This window comes from Passer domesticus, chromosome 7, assembly GCF_036417665.1.
Source record: "Passer domesticus isolate bPasDom1 chromosome 7, bPasDom1.hap1, whole genome shotgun sequence".
Classification (NCBI taxonomy): domain Eukaryota; kingdom Metazoa; phylum Chordata; class Aves; order Passeriformes; family Passeridae; genus Passer; species Passer domesticus.
In genome coordinates, this window is record NC_087480.1 from 23733662 (window position 1) to 23755149 (window position 21488).

Here is a 21488-nt window from a genome sequence, read left to right on the forward strand (position 1 = left end):
TCAAACTGCTAGAAGCTAGTGGCTTGCCACTGGCCTGCCTCTTCAATTGCCATTAGCATTCCAATGGAAGCTATTCTTGGACAACTTTGCTCTGCTTGCTGCTAGTTCTGCCCCAGCCTACCATAGATAACCTTGCTCTTCCCTTGAGGCTCTGAGATGCCAAGAACTTGTCAACTTCAAAGGGCGGGCCGGGCTACATCTACTCAGCTGCCACAGTTTCTCCTTGCTAGACCTAGTGGGAAAGCATTTGGCTGAGATGCAGAAGGCAAGAAACGCAGAATACGGAGACGCGGAGCTGTCCCAAGTGCCGCTGCCAGGCGTCTTTCCGCAGAAGGAGCGCCCCGGAGCGCACCGCAACCGGCACCGTCATCTCTGCGCAAAGAGCCAAAATATTTGAAAACCCGCCAAAACTCATCCAAAAATATTTTCAAACCCGCCAAAATAGAAAACCAGACAGAAGTGATCAATACATTCGAAAAAACCTGACAAAACATGATAAAGCGCAACAAAGCTAATCCAAACACACCAAAAACTGGACTAAACAGAATCAAAACAAATCAAAACAAATCGAAACCTTCTAAAAACCGGCCAAAATATTTCAAAACCCGTCAAAACTAATCAAAACATTCCGAATTCCCGCCAAAACATTCCAAATACCCGCCAAAATATTTGAAAACCCGCCAAAAGGAATCCAAACATTCCAAAACCTGCCAACACAATAAAAACAACTCAAGAGAAAACAAAACATTTTAAAAAACTACCAAAACATTCCGAAAACCTGACAAAACATCATAAAAACAAATCAAAACCAACCAAAACATTCCGAAAACCCGCCAAAATAATTTAGAACCTGCCAAAACTGATCAAAACATTCTGAAAAGATGCCAAAATACTAGAAAACCAGTCAGAAGTGATCGAAACTTTCAATAACTTGCCAAAACATAATCAAAACATTCCAAATACCCGCCAAAATATTTTAAAACCCGCCAAAAGGAATCCAAACGTTCCACAACCTGCCAAGACAATAAAAACAACTAAAGAGAAAACCAAACATTCTAAAACCCAACCAAAACATTCCGAAAACCCGCCAAAACATCATCAAAACAAATCAAAACCAACCAAAACATTCCGAAAACCCGCCAAAATGATTTAGACCCGCAAAACTCATCAAAACATTCTGAAAAGATGCCAAAACATTAGAAAACCAGCCAGAACTGATCAAAACATTCAAAAAACTTGGCAAAACATCATAAAAACAAATCAAAACCAACCAAAATATTCCGAAAACCCGCCAAACTAATTTAGACCCGCAAAACTCACCAAAACATTCTGAAAAGGTGCCAAAACATTAGAAAACCAGCCAGAACTGATCAAAACACTCAAAAAACTTGGCAAAACATCATAAAAACAAATCAAAACCAACCAAAACATTCCAAAAACCAGCCAAAACATTCCGAAAACCCGCCAAAAGGAATCCAAACGTTCCACAACCTGCCAAGACGATAAAAACAACACAAGAGAAAACAAAACATTCTAAAACGCCACCAAAATATTCCGAAAACCCGCCAAAACATCATAAAAACAAATCAAAACAAACCAAACAATAGGAGGAACACGGCAACATATTGGCACACAAGAGACGGAGAGCGCGGCACCTTCTAGGAGGCCAAGAAGGAAGCCGCACAACACCTGCACTGTGTCTGCAACTTTCAAACTGCTAGAAGCTAGTGGCTTGCCACTGGCCTGCCTCTTCAATTGCCATTAGCATTCCAATGGAAGCTATTCTTGGACAACTTTGCTCTGCTTGCTGCTAGTTCTGCCCCAGCCTACCATAGATAACCTTGCTCTTCCCTTGAGGCTCTGAGATGCCAAGAACTTGTCAACTTCAAAGGGCGGGCCGGGCTACATCTACTCAGCTGCCACAGTTTCTCCTTGCTAGACCTAGTGGGAAAGCATTTTGCTGAGATGCAGAAGGCAAGAAACGCACAATACGGAGACGCGGAGCTGTCCCAAGTGCCGCTGCCAGGCGTCTTTCCGCAGAAGGAGCGCCCCGGAGCGCACCGCAACCGGCACCGTCATCTCTGCGCAAAGAGCCAAAATCTTTGAAAACCCGCCAAAACTCATCCAAAAATATTTTCAAACCCGCCAAAATAGAAAACCGGACAGAAGTGATCAATACATTCGAAAAAACCTGACAAAACATGATAAAGCGCAACAAAGCTAATCCAAACACACCAAAAACTGGGCTAAACAGAATCAAAACAAATCAAAACAAATAGAAACCTTCTAAAATCCGGCCAAAATATTTCAAAACCCGTCAAAACTAATCAAAACATTCCGAATTCCCGCCAAAACATTCCAAATACCCGCCAAAATATTTTAAAACCCGCCAAAAGGAATCCAAACGTTCCAAAACCTGCCAACACAATAAAAACAACTCAAGAGAATACAAAACATCCTAAAACCCAACCAAAACATTCTGAAAACCCGCCAAAACATCATAAAAACAAATCAAAACCAACCAAAATATTCCGAAAACTCGCCAAAATAATTTAGACCCACAAAACTCATCAAAAGATTCTGAAAAGATGACAAAACATTAGAAAACCAGCCAGAACTGATCAAAACATTCAAAAAACTTGGCAAAACGTCATAAAAACAAATCAAAACCAACCAAAACATTCCGAAAACCCACCAAAACATCATCAAAACAAATCAAAACCAACCAAAATATTCCGAAAAATCGCCAAAATAATTTAGACCCACAAAACTCATCAAAAGATTCTGAAAAGATGACAAAACATTAGAAAACCAGCCAGAACTGATCAAAACATTCAAAAAACTTGGCAAAACGTCATAAAAACAAATCAAAACCAACCAAAACATTCCGAAAACCCACCAAAACATCATCAAAACAAATCAAAACCAACCAAAATATTCCGAAAACCCGACAAAATAATTTAGACCCACAAAACTCATCAAAACATTCTGAAAAGATGCCAAAACATTAGAAAACCAGCCAGAACTGATCAAAACATTCAAAAAACTTGGCAAAACATCATAAAAACAAATCAAACATTCAAAAAACCCGACAAAATAGTTTAGAACCTGCCAAAACTGATCAAAACATTCTGAAAAGATGCCAAAATACTAGAAAACCAGTCAGAAGTGATCGAAACTTTCAATAACTTGCCAAAACATAATCAAAACAAATGAAAGCAAACCAAAACATTCCAAATACCCGCCAAAATATTTTAAAACCCGCCAAAAGGAATCCAAATGTTCCACAACCTGCCAAGACAATAAAAACAACACAAGAGAAAACAAAACATTCTGAAACACCACCAAAACATTCCGAAAACCCGCCAAAACATCATAAAAACAATTCAAAACCAACCAAACAATAAGAGGAACACGGCAACATATTGGCAAGCAAGACACAGAGAGCGCGGCACCTTCTAGGAGGCCAAGAAGGAAGCCGCACAACACCTGCACTGTGTCTGCAACTTTCAAACTGCTAGAAGCTAGTGGCTTGCCACAGGCCTGCCTCTTCAATTGCCATTAGCATTCCAATGGAAGCTATTCTTGGACAACTTTGCTCTGCTTGCTGCTAGTTCTGCCCCAGCCTACCATAGATAACCTTGCTCTTCCCTTGAGGCTCTGAGATGCCAAGAACTTGTCAACTTCAAAGGGCGGGCCGGGCTACATCTACTCAGCTGCCACAGTTTCTCCTTGCTAGACCTAGTGGGAAACCATTTGGCTGAGATGCAGAAGGCAAGAAACGCAGAATACGGAGACGCGGAGCTGTCCCAAGTGCCGCTGCCAGGCGTCTTTCCGCAGAAGGACCGCCCCGGAGCGCACCGCAACCGGCACCGTCATCTCTGCGCAAAGAGCCAAAATATTTGAAAACCCGCCAAAACTAATCCAAAAATATTTTCAAACCCGCCAAAATAGAAAACCAGACAGAAGTGATCAATACATTCGAAAAAACCTGACAAAACATGATAAAGCGCAACAAAGCTAATCCAAACACACCAAAAACTGGGCTAAACAGAATCAAAACAAATCAAAACAAATCGAAACCTTCTAAAAACCGGCCAAAATATTTCAAAACCCGTCAAAACTAATCAAAACATTCCGAATTCCCGCCAAAACATTCCAAATACCCGCCAAAATATTTGAAAACCCGCCAAAAGGAATCCAAACATTCCAAAACCTGCCAACACAATAAAAACAACTCAAGAGAAAACAAAACATTTTAAAAAACTACCAAAACATTCCGAAAACCTGACAAAACATCATAAAAACAAATCAAAACCAACCAAAACATTCCGAAAACCCGCCAAAATAATTTAGAACCTGCCAAAACTGATCAAAACATTCTGAAAAGATGCCAAAATACTAGAAAACCAGTCAGAAGTGATCGAAACTTTCAATAACTTGCCAAAACATAATCAAAACATTCCAAATACCCGCCAAAATATTTTAAAACCCGCCAAAAGGAATCCAAACGTTCCACAACCTGCCAAGACAATAAAAACAACTAAAGAGAAAACCAAACATTCTAAAACCCAACCAAAACATTCCGAAAACCCGCCAAAACATCATCAAAACAAATCAAAACCAACCAAAACATTCCGAAAACCCGCCAAAATGATTTAGACCCGCAAAACTCATCAAAACATTCTGAAAAGATGCCAAAACATTAGAAAACCAGCCAGAACTGATCAAAACATTCAAAAAACTTGGCAAAACATCATAAAAACAAATCAAAACCAACCAAAATATTCCGAAAACCCGCCAAACTAATTTAGACCCGCAAAACTCACCAAAACATTCTGAAAAGGTGCCAAAACATTAGAAAACCAGCCAGAACTGATCAAAACACTCAAAAAACTTGGCAAAACATCATAAAAACAAATCAAAACCAAGCAAAACATTCCAAAAACCAGCCAAAACATTCCGAAAACCCGCCAAAAGGAATCCAAACGTTCCACAACCTGCCAAGACGATAAAAACAACACAAGAGAAAACAAAACATTCTAAAACGCCACCAAAATATTCAGAAAACCCGCCAAAACATCATAAAAACAAATCAAAACAAACCAAACAATAGGAGGAACACGGCAACATATTGGCACACAAGAGACGGAGAGCGCGGCACCTTCTAGGAGGCCAAGAAGGAAGCCGCACAACACCTGCACTGTGTCTGCAACTTTCAAACTGCTAGAAGCTAGTGGCTTGCCACTGGCCTGCCTCTTCAATTGCCATTAGCATTCCAATGGAAGCTATTCTTGGACAACTTTGCTCTGCTTGCTGCTAGTTCTGCCCCAGCCTACCATAGATAACCTTGCTCTTCCCTTGAGGCTCTGAGATGCCAAGAACTTGTCAACTTCAAAGGGCGGGCCGGGCTACATCTACTCAGCTGCCACAGTTTCTCCTTGCTAGACCTAGTGGGAAAGCATTTGGCTGAGATGCAGAAGGCAAGAAACGCACAATACGGAGACGCGGAGCTGTCCCAAGTGCCGCTGCCAGGCGTCTTTCCGCAGAAGGAGCGCCCCGGAGCGCACCGCAACCGGCACCGTCATCTCTGCGCAAAGAGCCAAAATATTTGAAAACCCGCCAAAACTCATCCAAAAATATTTTCAAACCCGCCAAAATAGAAAACCGGACAGAAGTGATCAATACATTCGAAAAAACCTGACAAAACATGATAAAGCGCAACAAAGCTAATCCAAACACACCAAAAACTGGGCTAAACAGAATCAAAACAAATCAAAACAAATAGAAACCTTCTAAAATCCGGCCAAAATATTTCAAAACCCGTCAAAACTAATCAAAACATTCCGAATACCCGCCAAAACATTCCAAATACCCGCCAAAATATTTTAAAACCCGCCAAAAGGAATCCAAACGTTCCAAAACCTGCCAACACAATAAAAACAACTCAAGAGAATACAAAACATCCTAAAACCCAACCAAAACATTCCGAAAACCCGCCAAAACATCATAAAAACAAATCAAAACCAACCAAAATATTCCGAAAACTCGCCAAAATAATTTAGACCCACAAAACTCATCAAAAGATTCTGAAAAGATGACAAAACATTAGAAAACCAGCCAGAACTGATCAAAACATTCAAAAAACTTGGCAAAACGTCATAAAAACAAATCAAAACCAACCAAAACATTCCGAAAACCCACCAAAACATCATCAAAACAAATCAAAACCAACCAAAATATTCCGAAAACTCGCCAAAATAATTTAGACCCACAAAACTCATCAAAAGATTCTGAAAAGATGACAAAACATTAGAAAACCAGCCAGAACTGATCAAAACATTCAAAAAACTTGGCAAAACGTCATAAAAACAAATCAAAACCAACCAAAACATTCCGAAAACCCACCAAAACATCATCAAAACAAATCAAAACCAACCAAAATATTCCGAAAAGCCGACAAAATAATTTAGACCCACAAAACTCATCAAAACATTCTGAAAAGATGCCAAAACATTAGAAAACCAGCCAGAACTGATCAAAACATTCAAAAAACTTGGCAAAACATCATAAAAACAAATCAAACATTCAAAAAACCCGACAAAATAGTTTAGAACCTGCCAAAACTGATCAAAACATTCTGAAAAGATGCCAAAATACTAGAAAACCAGTCAGAAGTGATCGAAACTTTCAATAACTTGCCAAAACATAATCAAAACAAATGAAAGCAAACCAAAACATTCCAAATACCCGCCAAAATATTTTAAAAGCCGCCAAAAGGAATCCAAATGTTCCACAATCTGCCAAGACAATAAAAACAACACAAGAGAAAACAAAACATTCTGAAACACCACCAAAACATTCCGAAAACCCGCCAAAACATCATAAAAACAATTCAAAACCAACCAAACAATAAGAGGAACACGGCAACATATTGGCAAGCAAGAGACGGAGAGCGCGGCACCTTCTAGGAGGCCAAGAAGGAAGCCGCACAACACCTGCACTGTGTCTGCAACTTTCAAACTGCTAGAAGCTAGTGGCTTGCCACTGGCCTGCCTCTTCAATTGCCATTAGCATTCCAATGGAAGCTATTCTTGGACAACTTTGCTCTGCTTGCTGCTAGTTCTGCCCCAGCCTACCATAGATAACCTTGCTCTTCCCTTGAGGCTCTGAGATGCCAAGAACTTGTCAACTTCAAAGGGCGGGCCGGGCTACATCTACTCAGCTGCCACAGTTTCTCCTTGCTAGACCTAGTGGGAAACCATTTGGCTGAGATGCAGAAGGCAAGAAACGCAGAATACGGAGACGCGGAGCTGTCCCAAGTGCCGCTGCCAGGCGTCTTGCCGCAGAAGGAGCGCCCCGGAGCGCACCGCAACCGGCACCGTCATCTCTGCGCAAAGAGCCAAAATATTTTCAAACCCGCCAAAACTAATCCAAAAATATTTTCAAACCCGCCAAAATAGAAAACCAGACAGAAGTGATCAATACATTCGAAAAAACCTGACAAAACATGATAAAGCGCAACAAAGCTAATCCAAACACACCAAAAACTGGGCTAAACAGAATCAAAACAAATCAAAACAAATCGAAACCTTCTAAAAACCGGCCAAAATATTTCAAAACCTGTCAAAACTAATCAAAACATTCCGAATTCCCGCCAAAACATTCCAAATACCCGCCAAAATATTTGAAAACCCGCCAAAAGGAATCCAAACATTCCAAAACCTGCCAACACAATAAAAACAACTCAAGAGAAAACAAAACATTTTAAAAAACTACCAAAACATTCCGAAAACCTGACAAAACATCATAAAAACAAATCAAAACCAACCAAAACATTCCGAAAACCCGCCAAAATAATTTAGAACCTGCCAAAACTGATCAAAACATTCTGAAAAGATGCCAAAATACTAGAAAACTAGTCAGAAGTGATCGAAACTTTCAATAACTTGCCAAAACATAATCAAAACATTCCAAATACCCGCCAAAATATTTTAAAACCCGCCAAAAGGAATCCAAACGTTCCACAACCTGCCAACACAATAAAAACAACTAAAGAGAAAACCAAACATTCTAAAACCCAACCAAAACATTCCGAAAACCCGCCAAAACATCATCAAAACAAATCAAAACCAACCAAAACATTCCGAAAACCCGCCAAAATGATTTAGACCCGCAAAACTCATCAAAACATTCTGAAAAGATGCCAAAACATTAGAAAACCAGCCAGAACTGATCAAAACATTCAAAAAACTTGGCAAAACATCATAAAAACAAATCAAAACCAACCAAAATATTCCGAAAACCCGCCAAACTAATTTAGACCCGCAAAACTCACCAAAACATTCTGAAAAGGTGCCAAAACATTAGAAAACCAGCCAGAACTGATCAAAACACTCAAAAAACTTGGCAAAACATCATAAAAACAAATCAAAACCAACCAAAACATTCCAAAAACCAGCCAAAACATTCCGAAAACCCGCCAAAAGGAATCCAAACGTTCCACAACCTGCCAAGACGATAAAAACAACACAAGAGAAAACAAAACATTCTAAAACACCACCAAAATATTCCGAAAACCCGCCAAAACATCATAAAAACAAATCAAAACAAACCAAACAATAGGAGGAACACGGCAACATATTGGCACACAAGAGACGGAGAGCGCGGCACCTTCTAGGAGGCCAAGAAGGAAGCCGCACAACACCTGCACTGTGTCTGCAACTTTCAAACTGCTAGAAGCTAGTGGCTTGCCACTGGCCTGCCTCTTCAATTGCCATTAGCATTCCAATGGAAGCTATTCTTGGACAACTTTGCTCTGCTTGCTGCTAGTTCTGCCCCAGCCTACCATAGATAACCTTGCTCTTCCCTTGAGGCTCTGAGATGCCAAGAACTTGTCACTTCAAAGGGCGGGCCGGGCTACATCTACTCAGCTGCCACAGTTTCTCCTTGCTAGACCTAGTGGGAAAGCATTTGGCTGAGATGCAGAAGGCAAGAAACGCAGAATACGGAGACGCGGAGCTGTCCCAAGTGCCGCTGCCAGGCGTCTTTCCGCAGAAGGAGCGCCCCGGAGCGCACCGCAACCGGCACCGTCATCTCTGCGCAAAGAGCCAAAATATTTGAAAACCCGCCAAAACTCATCCAAAAATATTTTCAAACCCGCCAAAATAGAAAACCAGACAGAAGTGATCAATACATTCGAAAAAACCTGACAAAACATGATAAAGCGCAACAAAGCTAATCCAAACACACCAAAAACTGGGCTAAACAGAATCAAAACAAATCAAAACAAATCGAAACCTTCTAAAAACCGGCCAAAATATTTCAAAACCCGTCAAAACTAATCAAAACATTCCGAATTCCCGCCAAAACATTCCAAATACCCGCCAAAATATTTGAAAACCCGCCAAAAGGAATCCAAACATTCCAAAACCTGCCAACACAATAAAAACAACTCAAGAGAAAACAAAACATTTTAAAAAACTACCAAAACATTCCGAAAACCTGACAAAACATCATAAAAACAAATCAAAACCAACCAAAACATTCCGAAAACCCGCCAAAATAATTTAGAACCTGCCAAAACTGATCAAAACATTCTGAAAAGATGCCAAAATACTAGAAAACCAGTCAGAAGTGATCGAAACTTTCAATAACTTGCCAAAACATAATCAAAACATTCCAAATACCCGCCAAAATATTTTAAAACCCGCCAAAAGGAATCCAAACGTTCCACAACCTGCCAAGACAATAAAAACAACTAAAGAGAAAACCAAACATTCTAAAACCCAACCAAAACATTCCGAAAACCCGCCAAAACATCATCAAAACAAATCAAAACCAACCAAAACATTCCGAAAACCCGCCAAAATGATTTAGACCCGCAAAACTCATCAAAACATTCTGAAAAGATGCCAAAACATTAGAAAACCAGCCAGAACTGATCAAAACATTCAAAAAACTTGGCAAAACATCATAAAAACAAATCAAAACCAACCAAAATATTCCGAAAACCCGCCAAACTAATTTAGACCCGCAAAACTCACCAAAACATTCTGAAAAGGTGCCAAAACATTAGAAAACCAGCCAGAACTGATCAAAACACTCAAAAAACTTGGCAAAACATCATAAAAACAAATCAAAACCAAGCAAAACATTCCAAAAACCAGCCAAAACATTCCGAAAACCCGCCAAAAGGAATCCAAACGTTCCACAACCTGCCAAGACGATAAAAACAACACAAGAGAAAACAAAACATTCTAAAACGCCACCAAAATATTCCGAAAACCCGCCAAAACATCATAAAAACAAATCAAAACAAACCAAACAATAGGAGGAACACGGCAACATATTGGCACACAAGAGACGGAGAGCGCGGCACCTTCTAGGAGGCCAAGAAGGAAGCCGCACAACACCTGCACTGTGTCTGCAACTTTCAAACTGCTAGAAGCTAGTGGCTTGCCACTGGCCTGCCTCTTCAATTGCCATTAGCATTCCAATGGAAGCTATTCTTGGACAACTTTGCTCTGCTTGCTGCTAGTTCTGCCCCAGCCTACCATAGATAACCTTGCTCTTCCCTTGAGGCTCTGAGATGCCAAGAACTTGTCACTTCAAAGGGCGGGCCGGGCTACATCTACTCAGCTGCCACAGTTTCTCCTTGCTAGACCTAGTGGGAAAGCATTTTGCTGAGATGCAGAAGGCAAGAAACGCAGAATACGGAGACGCGGAGCTGTCCCAAGTGCCGCTGCCAGGCGTCTTTCCGCAGAAGGAGCGCCCCGGAGCGCACCGCAACCGGCACCGTCATCTCTGCGCAAAGAGCCAAAATCTTTGAAAACCCGCCAAAACTCATCCAAAAATATTTTCAAACCCGCCAAAATAGAAAACCGGACAGAAGTGATCAATACATTCGAAAAAACCTGACAAAACATGATAAAGCGCAACAAAGCTAATCCAAACACACCAAAAACTGGGCTAAACAGAATCAAAACAAATCAAAACAAATAGAAACCTTCTAAAATCCGGCCAAAATATTTCAAAACCCGTCAAAACTAATCAAAACATTCCGAATACCCGCCAAAACATTCCAAATACCCGCCAAAATATTTTAAAACCCGCCAAAAGGAATCCAAACGTTCCAAAACCTGCCAACACAATAAAAACAACTCAAGAGAATACAAAACATCCTAAAACCCAACCAAAACATTCCGAAAACCCGCCAAAACATCATAAAAACAAATCAAAACCAACCAAAATATTCCGAAAACTCGCCAAAATAATTTAGACCCACAAAACTCATCAAAAGATTCTGAAAAGATGACAAAACATTAGAAAACCAGCCAGAACTGATCAAAACATTCAAAAAACTTGGCAAAACGTCATAAAAACAAATCAAAACCAACCAAAACATTCCGAAAACCCACCAAAACATCATCAAAACAAATCAAAACCAACCAAAATATTCCGAAAACTCGCCAAAATAATTTAGACCCACAAAACTCATCAAAAGATTCTGAAAAGATGACAAAACATTAGAAAACCAGCCAGAACTGATCAAAACATTCAAAAAACTTGGCAAAACGTCATAAAAACAAATCAAAACCAACCAAAACATTCCGAAAACCCACCAAAACATCATCAAAACAAATCAAAACCAACCAAAATATTCCGAAAACCCGACAAAATAATTTAGACCCACAAAACTCATCAAAACATTCTGAAAAGATGCCAAAACATTAGAAAACCAGCCAGAACTGATCAAAACATTCAAAAAACTTGGCAAAACATCATAAAAACAAATCAAACATTCAAAAAACCCGACAAAATAGTTTAGAACCTGCCAAAACTGATCAAAACATTCTGAAAAGATGCCAAAATACTAGAAAACCAGTCAGAAGTGATCGAAACTTTCAATAACTTGCCAAAACATAATCAAAACAAATGAAAGCAAACCAAAACATTCCAAATACCCGCCAAAATATTTTAAAACCCGCCAAAAGGAATCCAAATGTTCCACAATCTGCCAAGACAATAAAAACAACACAAGAGAAAACAAAACATTCTGAAACACCACCAAAACATTCCGAAAACCCGCCAAAACATCATAAAAACAATTCAAAACCAACCAAACAATAAGAGGAACACGGCAACATATTGGCAAGCAAGAGACGGAGAGCGCGGCACCTTCTAGGAGGCCAAGAAGGAAGCCGCACAACACCTGCACTGTGTCTGCAACTTTCAAACTGCTAGAAGCTAGTGGCTTGCCACTGGCCTGCCTCTTCAATTGCCATTAGCATTCCAATGGAAGCTATTCTTGGACAACTTTGCTCTGCTTGCTGCTAGTTCTGCCCCAGCCTACCATAGATAACCTTGCTCTTCCCTTGAGGCTCTGAGATGCCAAGAACTTGTCAACTTCAAAGGGCGGGCCGGGCTACATCTACTCAGCTGCCACAGTTTCTCCTTGCTAGACCTAGTGGGAAACCATTTGGCTGAGATGCAGAAGGCAAGAAACGCAGAATACGGAGACGCGGAGCTGTCCCAAGTGCCGCTGCCAGGCGTCTTGCCGCAGAAGGAGCGCCCCGGAGCGCACCGCAACCGGCACCGTCATCTCTGCGCAAAGAGCCAAAATATTTGAAAACCCGCCAAAACTCATCCAAAAATATTTTCAAACCCGCCAAAATAGAAAACCGGACAGAAGTGATCAATACATTCGAAAAAACCTGACAAAACATGATAAAGCGCAACAAAGCTAATCCAAACACACCAAAAACTGGGCTAAACATAATCAAAACAAATCAAAACAAATCTAAACGTTCTAAAAACCGGCCAAAATATTTCAAAACCCGTCAAAACTAATCAAAACATTCCGAATACCCGCCAAAACATTCCAAATACCCGCCAAAATATTTTAAAACCCGCCAAAAGGAATCCAAACGTTCCAAAACCTGCCAACACAATAAAAACAACTCAAGAGAATACAAAACATCCTAAAACCCAACCAAAACATTCCGAAAACCTGCCAAAACATCATAAAAACAAATCAAAACCAACCAAAATATTCCGAAAACTCGCCAAAATAATTTAGACCCACAAAACTCATCAAAAGATTCTGAAAAGATGCCAAAACATTAGAAAACCAGCCAGAACTGATCAAAACATTCAAAAAACTTGGCAAAACGTCATAAAATCAAATCAAAACCAACCAAAACATTCCGAAAACCCACCAAAACATCATCAAAACAAATCAAAACCAACCAAAATATTCCGAAAACCCGACAAAATAATTTAGACCCACAAAACTCATCAAAACATTCTGAAAAGATGCCAAAACATTAGAAAACCAGCCAGAACTGATCAAAACATTCAAAAAACTTGGCAAAACATCATAAAAACAAATCAAAACCATCCGAAACATTCAAAAAACCCGACAAAATAGTTTAGAACCTGCCAAAACTGATCAAAACATTCTGAAAAGATGCCAAAATACTAGAAAACCAGTCAGAAGTGATCGAAACTTTCAATAACTTGCCAAAACATAATCAAAACAAATGAAAGCAAACCAAAACATTCCAAATACCCGCCAAAATATTTTAAAACCCGCCAAAAGGAATCCAAATGTTCCACAATCTGCCAAGACAATAAAAACAACACAAGAGAAAACAAAACATTCTGAAACACCACCAAAACATTCCGAAAACCCGCCAAAACATCATAAAAACAATTCAAAACCAACCAAACAATAAGAGGAACACGGCAACATATTGGCAAGCAAGAGACGGAGAGCGCGGCACCTTCTAGGAGGCCAAGAAGGAAGCCGCACAACACCTGCACTGTGTCTGCAACTTTCAAACTGCTAGAAGCTAGTGGCTTGCCACTGGCCTGCCTCTTCAATTGCCATTAGCATTCCAATGGAAGCTATTCTTGGACAACTTTGCTCTGCTTGCTGCTAGTTCTGCCCCAGCCTACCATAGATAACCTTGCTCTTCCCTTGAGGCTCTGAGATGCCAAGAACTTGTCAACTTCAAAGGGCGGGCCGGGCTACATCTACTCAGCTGCCACAGTTTCTCCTTGCTAGACCTAGTGGGAAAGCATTTTGCTGAGATGCAGAAGGCAAGAAACGCAGAATACGGAGACGCGGAGCTGTCCCAAGTGCCGCTGCCAGGCGTCTTGCCGCAGAAGGAGCGCCCCGGAGCGCACCGCAACCGGCACCGTCATCTCTGCGCAAAGAGCCAAAATATTTGAAAACCCGCCAAAACTCATCCAAAAATATTTTCAAACCCGCCAAAATAGAAAACCGGACAGAAGTGATCAATACATTCGAAAAAACCTGACAAAACATGATAAAGCGCAACAAAGCTAATCCAAACACACCAAAAACTGGGCTAAACATAATCAAAACAAATCAAAACAAATCTAAACGTTCTAAAAACCGGCCAAAATATTTCAAAACCCGTCAAAACTAATCAAAACATTCCGAATACCCGCCAAAACATTCCAAATACCCGCCAAAATATTTTAAAACCCGCCAAAAGGAATCCAAACGTTCCAAAACCTGCCAACACAATAAAAACAACTCAAGAGAATACAAAACATCCTAAAACCCAACCAAAACATTCCGAAAACCTGCCAAAACATCATAAAAACAAATCAAAACCAACCAAAATATTCCGAAAACTCGCCAAAATAATTTAGACCCACAAAACTCATCAAAAGATTCTGAAAAGATGCCAAAACATTAGAAAACCAGCCAGAACTGATCAAAACATTCAAAAAACTTGGCAAAACGTCATAAAATCAAATCAAAACCAACCAAAACATTCCGAAAACCCACCAAAACATCATCAAAACAAATCAAAACCAACCAAAATATTCCGAAAACCCGACAAAATAATTTAGACCCACAAAACTCATCAAAACATTCTGAAAAGATGCCAAAACATTAGAAAACCAGCCAGAACTGATCAAAACATTCAAAAAACTTGGCAAAACATCATAAAAACAAATCAAAACCATCCGAAACATTCAAAAAACCCGACAAAATAGTTTAGAACCTGCCAAAACTGATCAAAACATTCTGAAAAGATGCCAAAATACTAGAAAACCAGTCAGAAGTGATCGAAACTTTCAATAACTTGCCAAAACATAATCAAAACAAATGAAAGCAAACCAAAACATTCCAAATACCCGCCAAAATATTTTAAAACCCGCCAAAAGGAATCCAAATGTTCCACAACCTGCCAAGACAATAAAAACAACACAAGAGAAAACAAAACATTCTGAAACACCACCAAAACATTCCGAAAACCCGCCAAAACATCATAAAAACAATTCAAAACCAACCAAACAATAAGAGGAACATGGCAACATATTGGCAAGCAAGACACAGAGAGCGCGGCACCTTCTAGGAGGCCAAGAAGGAAGCCGCACAACACCTGCACTGTGTCTGCAACTTTCAAACTGCTAGAAGCTAGTGGCTTGCCACAGGCCTGCCTCTTCAATTGCCATTAGCATTCCAATGGAAGCTATTCTTGGACAACTTTGCTCTGCTTGCTGCTAGTTCTGCCCCAGCCTACCATAGATAACCTTGCTCTTCCCTTGAGGCTCTGAGATGCCAAGAACTTGTCAACTTCAAAGGGCGGGCCGGGCTACATCTACTCAGCTGCCACAGTTTCTCCTTGCTAGACCTAGTGGGAAACCATTTGGCTGAGATGCAGAAGGCAAGAAACGCACAATACGGAGACGCGGAGCTGTCCCAAGTGCCGCTGCCAGGCGTCTTTCCGCAGAAGGAGCGCCCCGGAGCGCACCGCAACCGGCACCGTCATCTCTGCGCAAAGAGCCAAAATATTTGAAAACCCGCCAAAACTAATCCAAAAATATTTTCAAACCCGCCAAAATAGAAAACCAGACAGAAGTGATCAATACATTCGAAAAAACCTGACAAAACATGATAAAGCGCAACAAAGCTAATCCAAACACACCAAAAACTGGACTAAACAGAATCAAAACAAATCAAAACAAATCGAAACCTTCTAAAAACCGGCCAAAATATTTCAAAACCCGTCAAAACTAATCAAAACATTCCGAATTCCCGCCAAAACATTCCAAATACCCGCCAAAATATTTGAAAACCCGCCAAAAGGAATCCAAACATTCCAAAACCTGCCAACACAATAAAAACAACTCAAGAGAAAACAAAACATTTTAAAAAACTACCAAAACATTCCGAAAACCTGACAAAACATCATAAAAACAAATCAAAACCAACCAAAACATTCCGAAAACCCGCCAAAATAATTTAGAACCTGCCAAAACTGATCAAAACATTCTGAAAAGATGCCAAAATACTAGAAAACCAGTCAGAAGTGATCGAAACTTTCAATAACTTGCCAAAACATAATCAAAACATTCCAAATACCCGCCAAAATATTTTAAAACCCGCCAAAAGGAATCCAAACATTCCACAACCTGCCAAGACAATAAAAACAACACAAGAGAAAACCAAACATTCTAAAACCCAACCAAAACATTCCGAAAACCCGCCAAAACATCATCAAAACAAATCAAAACCAACCAAAATATTCCGAAAACCCGCCAAAATGATTTAGACCCGCAAAACTCATCAAAACATTCTGAAAAGATGCCAAAACATTAGAAAACCAGCCAGAACTGATCAAAACATTCAAAAAACTTGGCAAAACATCATAAAAACAAATCAAAACCAACCAAAATATTCCGAAAACCCGCCAAACTAATTTAGACCCGCAAAACTCACCAAAACATTCTGAAAAGGTGCCAAAACATTAGAAAACCAGCCAGAACTGATCAAAACACTCAAAAAACTTGGCAAAACATCATAAAAACAAATCAAAACCAACCAAAACATTCCAAAAACCAGCCAAAACATTCCGAAAACCCGCCAAAAGGAATCCAAACGTTCCACAACCTGCCAAGACGATAAAAACAACACAAGAGAAAACAAAACATTCTAAAACGCCACCAAAATATTCAGAAAACCCGCCAAAACATCATAAAAACAAATCAAAACAAACCAAACAATAGGAGGAACACGGCAACATATTGGCACACAAGAGACGGAGAGCGCGGCACCGTCTAGGAGGCCAAGAAGGAAGCCGCACAACACCTGCACTGTGTCTGCAACTTTCAAACTGCTAGAAGCTAGTGGCTTGCCACTGGCCTGCCTCTTCAATTGCCATTAGCATTCCAATGGAAGCTATTCTTGGACAACTTTGCTCTGCTTGCTGCTAGTTCTGCCCCAGCCTACCATAGATAACCTTGCTCTTCCCTTGAGGCTCTGAGATGCCAAGAACTTGTCAACTTCAAAGGGCGGGCCGGGCTACATCTACTCAGCTGCCACAGTTTCTCCTTGCTAGACCTAGTGGGAAAGCATTTGGCTGAGATGACAAAGGCAAGAAACGCACAATACGGAGACGCGGAGCTGTCCCAAGTGCCGCTGCCAGGCGTCTTTCCGCAGAAGGAGCGCCCCGGAGCGCACCGCAACCGGCACCGTCATCTCTGCGCAAAGAGCCAAAATATTTGAAAACCCGCCAAAACTCATCCAAAAATATTTTCAAACCCGCCAAAATAGAAAACCGGACAGAAGTGATCAATACATTCGAAAAAACCTGACAAAACATGATAAAGCGCAACAAAGCTAATCCAAACACACCAAAAACTGGGCTAAACAGAATCAAAACAAATCAAAACAAATAGAAACCTTCTAAAATCCGGCCAAAATATTTCAAAACCCGTCAAAACTAATCAAAACATTCCGAATACCCGCCAAAACATTCCAAATACCCGCCAAAATATTTTAAAACCCGCCAAAAGGAATCCAAACGTTCCAAAACCTGCCAACACAATAAAAACAACTCAAGAGAATACAAAACATCCTAAAACCCAACCAAAACATTCCGAAAACCCGCCAAAACATCATAAAAACAAATCAAAACCAACCAAAATATTCCGAAAACTCGCCAAAATAATTTAGACCCACAAAACTCATCAAAAGATTCTGAAAAGATGACAAAACATTAGAAAACCAGCCAGAACTGATCAAAACATTCAAAAAACTTGGCAAAACGTCATAAAAACAAATCAAAACCAACCAAAACATTCCGAAAACCCACCAAAACATCATCAAAACAAATCAAAACCAACCAAAATATTCCGAAAACTCGCCAAAATAATTTAGACCCACAAAACTCATCAAAAGATTCTGAAAAGATGACAAAACATTAGAAAACCAGCCAGAACTGATCAAAACATTCAAAAAACTTGGCAAAACGTCATAAAAACAAATCAAAACCAACCAAAACATTCTGAAAACCCACCAAAACATCATCAAAACAAATCAAAACCAACCAAAATATTCCGAAAACCCGACAAAATAATTTAGACCCACAAAACTCATCAAAACATTCTGAAAAGATGCCAAAACATTAGAAAACCAGCCAGAACTGATCAAAACATTCAAAAAACTTGGCAAAACATCATAAAAACAAATCAAACATTCAAAAAACCCGACAAAATAGTTTAGAACCTGCCAAAACTGATCAAAACATTCTGAAAAGATGCCAAAATACTAGAAAACCAGTCAGAAGTGATCGAAACTTTCAATAACTTGCCAAAACATAATCAAAACAAATGAAAGCAAACCAAAACATTCCAAATACCCGCCAAAATATTTTAAAAGCCGCCAAAAGGAATCCAAATGTTCCACAACCTGCCAAGACAATAAAAACAACACAAGAGAAAACAAAACATTCTGAAACACCACCAAAACATTCCGAAAACCCGCCAAAACATCATAAAAACAATTCAAAACCAACCAAACAATAAGAGGAACATGGCAACATATTGGCAAGCAAGACACAGAGAGCGCGGCACCTTCTAGGAGGCCAAGAAGGAAGCCGCACAACACCTGCACTGTGTCTGCAACTTTCAAATTGCTAGAAGCTAGTGGCTTGCCACTGGCCTGCCTCTTCAATTGCCATTAGCATTCCAATGGAAGCTATTCTTGGACAACTTTGCTCTGCTTGCTGCTAGTTCTGCCCCAGCCTACCATAGATAACCTTGCTCTTCCCTTGAGGCTCTGAGATGCCAAGAACTTGTCAACTTCAAAGGGCGGGCCGGGCTACATCTACTCAGCTGCCACAGTTTCTCCTTGCTAGACCTAGTGGGAAAGCATTTTGCTGAGATGCAGAAGGCAAGAAACGCACAATACGGAGACGCGGAGCTGTCCCAAGTGCCGCTGCCAGGCGTCTTTCCGCAGAAGGAGCGCCCCGGAGCGCACCGCAACCGGCACCGTCATCTCTGCGCAAAGAGCCAAAATATTTGAAAACCCGCCAAAACTAATCCAAAAATATTTTCAAACCCGCCAAAATAGAAAACCAGACAGAAGTGATCAATACATTCGAAAAAACCTGACAAAACATGATAAAGCGCAACAAAGCTAATCCAAACACACCAAAAACTGGGCTAAACATAATCAAAACAAATCAAAACAAATCGAAACCTTCTAAAAACCGGCCAAAATATTTCAAAACCCGTCAAAACTAATCAAAACATTCCGAATTCCCGCCAAAACATTCCAAATACCCGCCAAAATATTTGAAAACCCGCCAAAAGGAATCCAAACATTCCAAAACCTGCCAACACAATAAAAACAACTCAAGAGAAAACAAAACATTTTAAAAAACTACCAAAACATTCCGAAAACCTGACAAAACATCATAAAAACAAATCAAAACCAACCAAAACATTCCGAAAACCCGCCAAAATAATTTAGAACCTGCCAAAACTGATCAAAACATTCTGAAAAGATGCCAAAATACTAGAAAACCAGTCAGAAGTGATCGAAACTTTCAATAACTTGCCAAAACATAATCAAAACATTCCAAATACCCGCCAAAATATTTTAAAACCCGCCAAAAGGAATCCAAACGTTCCACAACCTGCCAAGACAATAAAAACAACTAAAGAGAAAACCAAACATTCTAAAACCCAACCAAAACATTCCGAAAACCCACCAAAACATCATCAAAACAAATCAAAACCAACCAAAACATTCCGAAAACCCGCCAAAATGATTTAGACCCGCAAAACTCATCAAAACATTCTGAAAAGATGCCAAAACATTAGAAAACCAGCCAGAACTGATCAAAACATTCAAAAAACTTGGCAAAACATCATAAAAACAAATCAAAACCAACCAAAATATTCCGAAAACCCGCCAAACTAATTTAGACCCGCAAAACTCACCAAAACATTCTGAAAAGGTGCCAAAACATTAGAAAACCAGCCAGAACTGATCAAAACACTCAAAAAACTTGGCAAAACATCATAAAAACAAATCAAAACCAACCAAAACATTCCAAAAACCAGCCAAAACATTCCGAAAACCCGCCAAAAGGAATCCAAACGTTCCACAACCTGCCAAGACGATAAAAACAACACAAGAGAAAACAAAACATTCTAAAACGCCACCAAAATATTCCGAAAACCCGCCAAAACATCATAAAAACAAATCAAAACAAACCAAACAATAGGAGGAACACGGCAACATATTGGCACACAAGAGACGGAGAGCGCGGCACCTTCTAGGAGGCCAAGAAGGAAGCCGCACAACACCTGCACTGTGTCTGCAACTTTCAAACTGCTAGAAGCTAGTGGCTTGCCACTGGCCTGCCTCTTCAATTGCCATTAGCATTCCAATGGAAGCTATTCTTGGACAACTTTGCTCTGCTTGCTGCTAGTTCTGCCCCAGCCTACCATAGATAACCTTGCTCTTCCCTTGAGGCTCTGAGATGCCAAGAACTTGTCAACTTCAAAGGGCGGGCCGGGCTACATCTACTCAGCTGCCACAGTTTCTCCTTGCTAGACCTAGTGGGAAAGCATTTGGCTGAGATGCAGAAGGCAAGAAACGCAGAATACGGAGACGCGGAGCTGTCCCAAGTGCTGCTGCCAGGCGTCTTTCCGCAGAAGGAGCGCCCCGGAGCGCACCGCAACCGGCACCGTCATCTCTGCGCAAAGAGCCAAAATATTTGAAAACCTGCCAAAACTCATCCAAAAATATTTTCAAACCCGCCAAAATAGAAAACCGGACAGAAGTGATCAATACATTCGAAAAAACCTGACAAAACATGATAAAGCGCAACAAAGCTAATCCAAACACACCAAAAACTGGGCTAAACATAATCAAAACAAATCAAAACAAATCTAAACGTTCTAAAAACCGGCCAAAATATTTCAAAACCCGTCAAAACTAATCAAAACATTCCGAATACCCGCCAAAACATTCCAAATACCCGCCAAAATATTTTAAAACCCGCCAAAAGGAATCCAAACGTTCCAAAACCTGCCAACACAATAAAAACAACTCAAGAGAATACAAAACATCCTAAAACCCAACCAAAACATTCCGAAAACCCGCCAAAACATCATAAAAACAAATCAAAACCAACCAAAATATT